Genomic DNA, 7,543 nt, shown 5'->3' with positions numbered 1-7,543 from the left:
CCACAGCGGGGAGCCCCGCCCCGCACAGGCCCCGCCCACCGGGGAGCCCCGCCCCGACACAGGTCACTCCCACCTTGCAGAGAGCCCCGCCCACCGCAGCACAGGCTCCGCCCACAGGGCGCGTGTGTGATGTACATGTGTGTAACATGTGTGTGATGTACATGTGTGTAACGTGTAACACGTGTGTGATGTGTGTGAGGTACATGTGTGTAACGTGTGTGTAATGTGTGTGATGTACATGTGTGTAACGTGTGTGTGAGGTACATGTGTGTAACGTGTAACATGTGTAATGTGTGTGATGTACATGTGTGTAACGTGTGTGTGAGGTACATGTGTGTAACGTGTAACATGTGTAATGTGTGTGATGTACATGTGTGTAACGTGTGTGATGTACATGTGTGTAACGTGTAACGTGTGTGTGATGTGCATGTGTGTAACGTGTGTGTGAGGTACATGTGTGTAACGTGTAACGTGTGTAATGTGTGTGAGGCACATGTGTGTAACGTGTGTGATGTACATGTGTGTAACGTGTGTGTGAGGTACATGTGTGTAACGTGTAACGTGTGTAATGTGTGTGAGGCACATGTGTGTAACGTGTGTGATGTACATGTGTGTAACGTGTAACGTGTGTGTGATGTGCATGTGTGTAACGTGTGTGTGTACATGTGTGTAACGTGTAACATGTGTAATGTGTGTGATGTACATGTGTGTAATGTGTAACATGTGTGTGATGTACATGCGTGTAACGTGGAACACGTGTGTAATGTGTGATGTACATGTGTGTAACGTGTAACGTGTGTTATGTGTAACGTGTGTAATGTGTCTGATGTGTGTGTGTGTGTGCACACACGTGTGAGTGCAGGGGCCCATGTGTGTGTGTGTGCTCACACGTGTGAGTGCAGGGGCCCGTGTGTGTGTGTGCACACACGTGTGAGTGCAGGGGCCCATGTGTGTGTGTGTGCTCACACGTGTGAGTGCAGGGACCCGTGTGTGTGTGTGTGCTCACACGTGTGAGTGCAGGGGCCCAGGTGTGTGTGTGCGCACACACGTGTGAGTGCAGGGGCCCAGGTGTGTGTGTGTGTGCACACACGTGTGAGTGCAGGGGCCCATGTGTGTGTGTGTGCTCACACGTGTGAGTGCAGGGGCCCGTGTGTGTGTGTGTGCTCACACGTGTGAGTGCAGGGGCCCAGGTGTGCGTGTGTGCACACACGTGTGAGTGCAGGGGCCCAGGTGTGCGTGTGTGCACATACGTGTGAGTGCAGGGGCCCAGGTGTGCGTGTGTGCACATACGTGTGAGTGCAGGGGCCCAGGTGTGCGTGTGTGCACATACGTGTGAGTGCAGGGGCCCATGTGTGTGCGTGTGCTCACACGTGTGAGTGCAGGGGCCCAGGTGTGTGTGTGCGCACACACGTGTGCAGTTCACATGGTGGCAGGTGTGCGTGTGCACACATGTGTGAGTGCAGGGCCCAGGCGTGTGTGTGTGCACACATGTGTGAGTGCAGGGCCCAGGTGTGTGTGTGTGCACACATGTGTGAGTGCAGGGGCCCAGGTGTGTGTGTGTGCACACACGTGTGAGTGCAGGGGCCCAGGTGTGTGTGTGCACATACGTGTGAATGCAGGGCCCAGGCATGTGTGCTGGTGTGGAGTGCACAGGTACATGTGTGTACAGATGTGGGGGGGCTCAGGCACATGCATGTGCATGTGTGTGCCCAGGAGGGGCATGGGGGGATCGCTGGCACAGGGGTGTGCGTGTGTGAGGAGCTGGGTGGGGGCATTGGCACACGCGTGTGCAGGTGCCTGGGGTCATGGGCACACGTGTGTGTGGATGTGTGGGGGTCGCGGGCACACGCGTGTGCGGGGTGCAGGGGGGCGCGGGCACACCGGGATACCCGGTGTGAGGATCTCGGGGGTCCCCAGGGGTCTCGGGGGTCCTCAGTGCGGGGATCACGGAGGTCCCGGGGGTCTCGGGGGTCCCCGGTGCCGGAATCGCGGAGGTTCCGGGGGTCTTGGGGGTCTCGGGGGTCCCCGGTGCCAGAATCGCGGACGTCCCGAGGGTCTCGGGGGTCCCCGGTGCCAGAATCGCGGACGTCCCGGGGGTCTTGGGGTCTCGGGGGTCCCCGGTGCCAGAATCGCGGAGGTCCCGGGGGTCTCGGGGGTCCCCGGTGCCAGAATCGCGGAGGTCCCGGGGGTCTTGGGGTCTCGGGGGTCCTCGGTACGGGGATCTCGAGGGTCCCGGGTGTCTCGGGGGTCCTCGATGTGGGATCTTGGGGGTCCCCGGGATCTCAGGGGTCCCGGAGGTCCTCGGTGCGGGGATCGCTGAGGTCCCGGGGGCCCAAGGGGTCCCGTTGTGGGAATCTCGGGAATCCCGGGGGTCCTGACTGCGGCCATCGCAGAGGTCCCGGAGATCACGGGGGTCCCTGAGATCTCGAGGGTCCCGGGGGTGCCGGGAGCCCCCGGTGCGAGGATCGCGGCGGTCCCAGGGGTCTCGGCGGTCCCGGCGGTCCTCGGTGCGGGGATCGCGGAGGTCCCGGCGATCTCGAGGGTCCCGGGAGCTCCCGGTGTGGGGATCTCGGGGATCCCAGGAGTCTCGGGGGTCTGGGGTGCGGGGATCGCGGCGGTCCCGGGGGTCTCGATGGTCCCCGGTGCGGGAATCGCGGAGGGGCTGCGGATCCCGGAGCAGCCGCAGTTCCCCGGTGCGACCGCCAAGAGCCGCCGCGTCCTCGGGATGCAGCAAAAAGCACCAAAACCCCGCAAATTTCCTCTCAAACCGCTCACACCCCGTATTTTGCCTCAGCCCTGGCAGCGCCCCCGCCGTGCCCGGGGGCTCTGGGGGTTCTGGGGCTGCCCTCGCCCGACTTTCCAAGCGATCCAGCCCTACCTGGACTCCTCCACCGCGGCTTAAACCATCGCTAAACACGCGCCTGCCCTTCGGCAGCGCTGTATGGCCAAACTTCGCGAACGAAGATTTGGGCAGGGCTGTCCCCACGTGCCCTTCCAGCCTGTGCAGTGGATTTCAGGTGAGGCTCAGCGTGCACAGAACTGGCCCCACCGTTTCAGTCCTGAGGTTCATCTGCCACGGCCGAGCGAGCTTGGACAGTGCCAGGGAAGTCCTCAGGACTAGAACCTACAGCCCCCGGCATTTCCCAGGAGGTCTCCCATCCAAGCAGCGCTAACAGCTCAATGAACACAATGAAACCCTGTTCAGGTGGCGATTAGAGCCACTTTTAACCCTTAAGGAAATCCCAGGAAGGCTGTTTATAACCCTGAGTGATATCCCAGGAAAGGCTGTTTATAACCCTGAACGAAACCCCAGGAAAGGCTGTTTATAACCCTGAAGGAAACCCCAGGAAAGGCTGGATGCTGCTCCAGCTCGGGAGCTCCTGGGTGCTGTCACAGGTGATGTTTGGGGATCACACTCTGTCTGTGCCCGGGAGTTCCTCACGTCATGAGCCCAATTCTGGGCTGGCATCACACCCTTGCTGCAGATTTAGATGCTGTCTGCCATCCCAGCAAGTTTGCCGGTGGTTTTGGGGAGGTTTCTAGGATTTTTGGGCAGGTTTCTAGGATTTTTGGGTGGTCTGGCTACTGTGTAGTCTCTGCCCGTTCGAGGAAGGCACCAGGATAGGCAGGAAAAGTGACAACGACTTTCCCCTCCAGTGGCTTTATGACAGTGACCTGGGCCCTGGGCACAGGCAAAACTCACATGAAGCTCATGGTGGGGCTTCTTCACATTGTGGTTGTCACTGAAAACCTTCCCCTGAGCAGAATTCCTTTGTATTAGTGGGTAAGAAAAGGATCCTTTCAGTCTTTCCTCAGCGGGACTTTGTTCTGGTCCCATTCCAGGTGGCTCCATGGCACAGCAGCAATGATGGGTGTTCATTCCCATGGAGGGCACACGTGGCTCTGCTGTTCAGCCACACAGTCACTGAGATGACTGCACTGGGCCACCCCAAGCCCTGCAGCGCTCCAGGCTGGGCACAGAGTGGCTGGAGAGCACCCAGGCAGAGGGACCTGGGGGGACTGAGGGACAGGAGGCTCAACAGGAGCCACCAGTGTGCCCAGGTGGCCAAGAAGGCCAATGGGATCCTGGCCTGGATCCAAACTAGCGTGGCCAGCAGGCCCAGGGCAGTGACCCTTCCCCTGGACTCTGCCTTGGGGAGGCCACACCTTGAGTGTTGTGTTCAGTTCTGGGCCCCTCAGTTGAGGCAAGAGATTGAGGGGCTGGAGCGGGGCCAGAGAAGAGCAACGAGGCTGGAGAAGGGACTGGATGTGGCTCTGAGTGTCCTCTGAAACACCTCCAGGGACAGAGAATCCAACATGTCTTGATCCAACCCCACTGTGATCGCCAGCCCAGGGCACTCAGAGACTTTGGACAAGGGATGGAGGGACAGAACACAGGGAAGGGCTTCCCACTGACACTGGGATATTGGGAAGGGATTCCTGGCTGGGAGGGTGGGCAGGCCCTGGCACAGGTGCCCAGAGAAGCTGTGGCTGCCCCAGCCCTGGGAGTGTCCCAGGCCAGGTTGGACAGGGCTTGGAGCACCCTGGGCTGGTGGGAGGTGTCCCTGCCCATGGCAGGGGGTGGCACTGGGTGGGCTTTAAGTTCTCTCCCAACCCAACCCATTCCATGACACCTCACATAAGGCACAAAATTAAGCTCTGAATTATCAGCTCACAGCCTTGGGGGTCTCAGGTGCAGAGGATGGGCCTCCCAGGGCACTCCATGGGCAGCAAGTCACCCCAAGTGCCCCCTTCCTTCCCAGCCATGGGTGACCTCCCTTGAGATCCACAGCACTTGGTACTTAAGGCATTCAGGGTAATTTTTAAATAGTTTTACCTCTTCAGAGACTGGGATCAAATTGGGGGTTGACCTTGGTGGAAAGTCTCCTTTTTTCCCCAAACCACCAAGGAGACCTTGGTATCATAATTTCCAAGGCTCAGCCCCTCTGTAAAGCCTCGGTGCTTGTGCACAAGGGGTTGGAAACATCATCAGTGCTTGGGCACAGGAGGGGTTGGAAACACCATCGGTGCTTGGGCACAGGAGGGGTTGGAAACACCAACAGTGCTTGGGCACAAGGGGTTGGAAACACCATCAGTGCTTGGGCACAGGAGGGGTTGGAAACACCATCGGTGCTTGGGCACAAGAGGGGTTGGAAACACCATCAGTGCTTGGGCACAAGAGGGGTTGGAAACACCATCAGTGCTTGGGCACAAGGGGTTGGAAACACCATCGGTGCTTGGGCACAAGAGGGTTTGGAAACACCATCGGTGCTTGGGCACAGGAGGGCACTGAAACACCATCGGTGCTTGGGCACAAGAGGGGCTGGAAACACCATCGGTGCTTGGGCACAGGAGGGGTTGGAAACACCATCGGTGCTTGGGCACAAGAGGGGTTGGAAACACCATCGGTGCTTGGGCACAGGAGGGGTTGGAAACACCATCGGTGCTTGGGCACAAGAGGGGTTGGAAACACCATCGGTGCTTGGGCAGAAGAGGGCACTGAAACACCATCGGTGCTTGGGCACAGGAGGGCACTGAAACACCATCGGTGCTTGGGCACAGGAGGGGTTGGAAACACCATAAGTGCTTGGGCACAGGAGGGGTTGGAAACACCAACAGTGCTTGGGCACAGGAGGGCACTGAAACACCATCGGTGCTTGGGCACAAGGGGTTGGAAACACCATCGGTGCTTGGGCACAGGAGGGGTTGGAAACACCAACAGTGCTTGGGCACAAGGGGTTGGAAACACCATCAGTGCTTGGGCAGAAGAGGGCACTGAAACACCATCGGTGCTTGGGCACAAGAGGGGCTGGAAACACCATCGGTGCTTGTGCACAAGGGGTTGGAAACACCATCGGTGCTTGGGCACAGGAGGGGTTGGAAACACCATCGGTGCTTGGGCACAGGAGGGGTTGGAAACACCATCGGTGCTTGTGCACAAGGGGTTGGAAACACCATCAGTGCTTGGGCACAGGAGGGGTTGGAAACACCATCGGTGCTTGGGCACAGGAGGGGTTGGAAACACCATCGGTGCTTGGGCACAAGAGGGCACTGAAACACCATCGGTGCTTGGGCACAGGAGGGCACTGAAACACCATCGGTGCTTGGGCACAAGGGGTTGGAAACACCATCAGTGCTTGGGCACAGGAGGAGTTGGAAACACCATCGGTGCTTGGGCACAAGGGGTTGGAAACACCATCAGTGCTTGGGCACAAGAGGGCACTGAAACACCATCGGTGCTTGGGCACAAGAGGGCACTGAAACACCATCGGTGCTTGGGCACAGGAGGGCACTGAAACACCATCGGTGCTTGGGCACAAGGGGTTGGAAACACCATCGGTGCTTGGGCACAGGAGGGGTTGGAAACACCATCGGTGCTTGGGCACAAGAGGGCACTGAAACACCATCGGTGCTTGGGCACAGGAGGGCACTGAAACACCATCGGTGCTTGGGCACAAGGGGTTGGAAACACCATCGGTGCTTGGGCACAGGAGGGGTTGGAAACACCATCAGTGCTTGGGCACAGGAGGGGTTGGAAACACCATCGGTGCTTGTGCACAAGGGGTTGGAAACACCATCAGTGCTTGGGCACAGGAGGGGTTGGAAACATCATCGGTGCTTGGGCACAAGAGGGCACTGAAACACCATCGGTGCTTGGGCACAAGAGGGCACTGAAACACCATCGGTGCTTGGGCAGAAGAGGGCACTGAAACACCATCGGTGCTTGGGCACAGGAGGGCACTGAAACACCATCGGTGCTTGGGCACAAGAGGGCACTGAAACACCATCGGTGCTTGGGCACAAGGGGTTGGAAACACCATCGGTGCTTGGGCACAGGAGGGCACTGAAACACCATCAGTGCTTGGGCACAAGAGGGCACTGAAACACCATCGGTGCTTGGGCACAGGAGGGCACTGAAACACCACCGTGACCATGAGCTGCTGGAGCCACAAAATCCCTTCTGCACCTTCCTCCTGGCTCGGAGGGGCGAGCAGACACCTCCAGAGGCTGCCCCTGCCCCACTCCATGGCACACAGGACCACCCTGTGCCCTCCCCTTAAATGACACCCCCTTAAATGAGGGAAACAAGAGCTGAGTGGATCCAACACCTCCTCCTGCAACAGCTGACTTGTTATTCCCGTGGTGGGACCAGAAGGAACACCCAAACCCCTCAAGATCTGGGAGGTTTTGGGGGTCAAACACCTGCTGGTTGCCTGCAGAGCAGAATCCCCTTCACCTGCTGGGACTGGAGCCAGTGGGAGTCAAGACTCAGCTGTGCTCTGCAAACCTGGAAGCTTTTAATTGATATTAATCTCATCAATGCAAATCAGATTAGCTCTCTGGGCCTTTCCCAATAGCAGTGCTGATTATTCCATATAAATCAAATTTACCGGCCTATAAACATTAATACAACCCACAGACATATTCACCCTCATAAAAAAACATCAATTGCTGCCTGACTGTATTAGTGGAAATAAATTACAGAACTTTATCTCCCTGCCATGATTATGGGCAGAGCCACATAAAAGAGACACTTAGAAGG

Source organism: Pithys albifrons, chromosome 25 (assembly GCF_047495875.1).
Source record: "Pithys albifrons albifrons isolate INPA30051 chromosome 25, PitAlb_v1, whole genome shotgun sequence".
Classification (NCBI taxonomy): domain Eukaryota; kingdom Metazoa; phylum Chordata; class Aves; order Passeriformes; family Thamnophilidae; genus Pithys; species Pithys albifrons.
The sequence above is the reverse complement of the archived record's forward strand: the minus strand, read 5'-3'. Positions refer to the sequence as shown.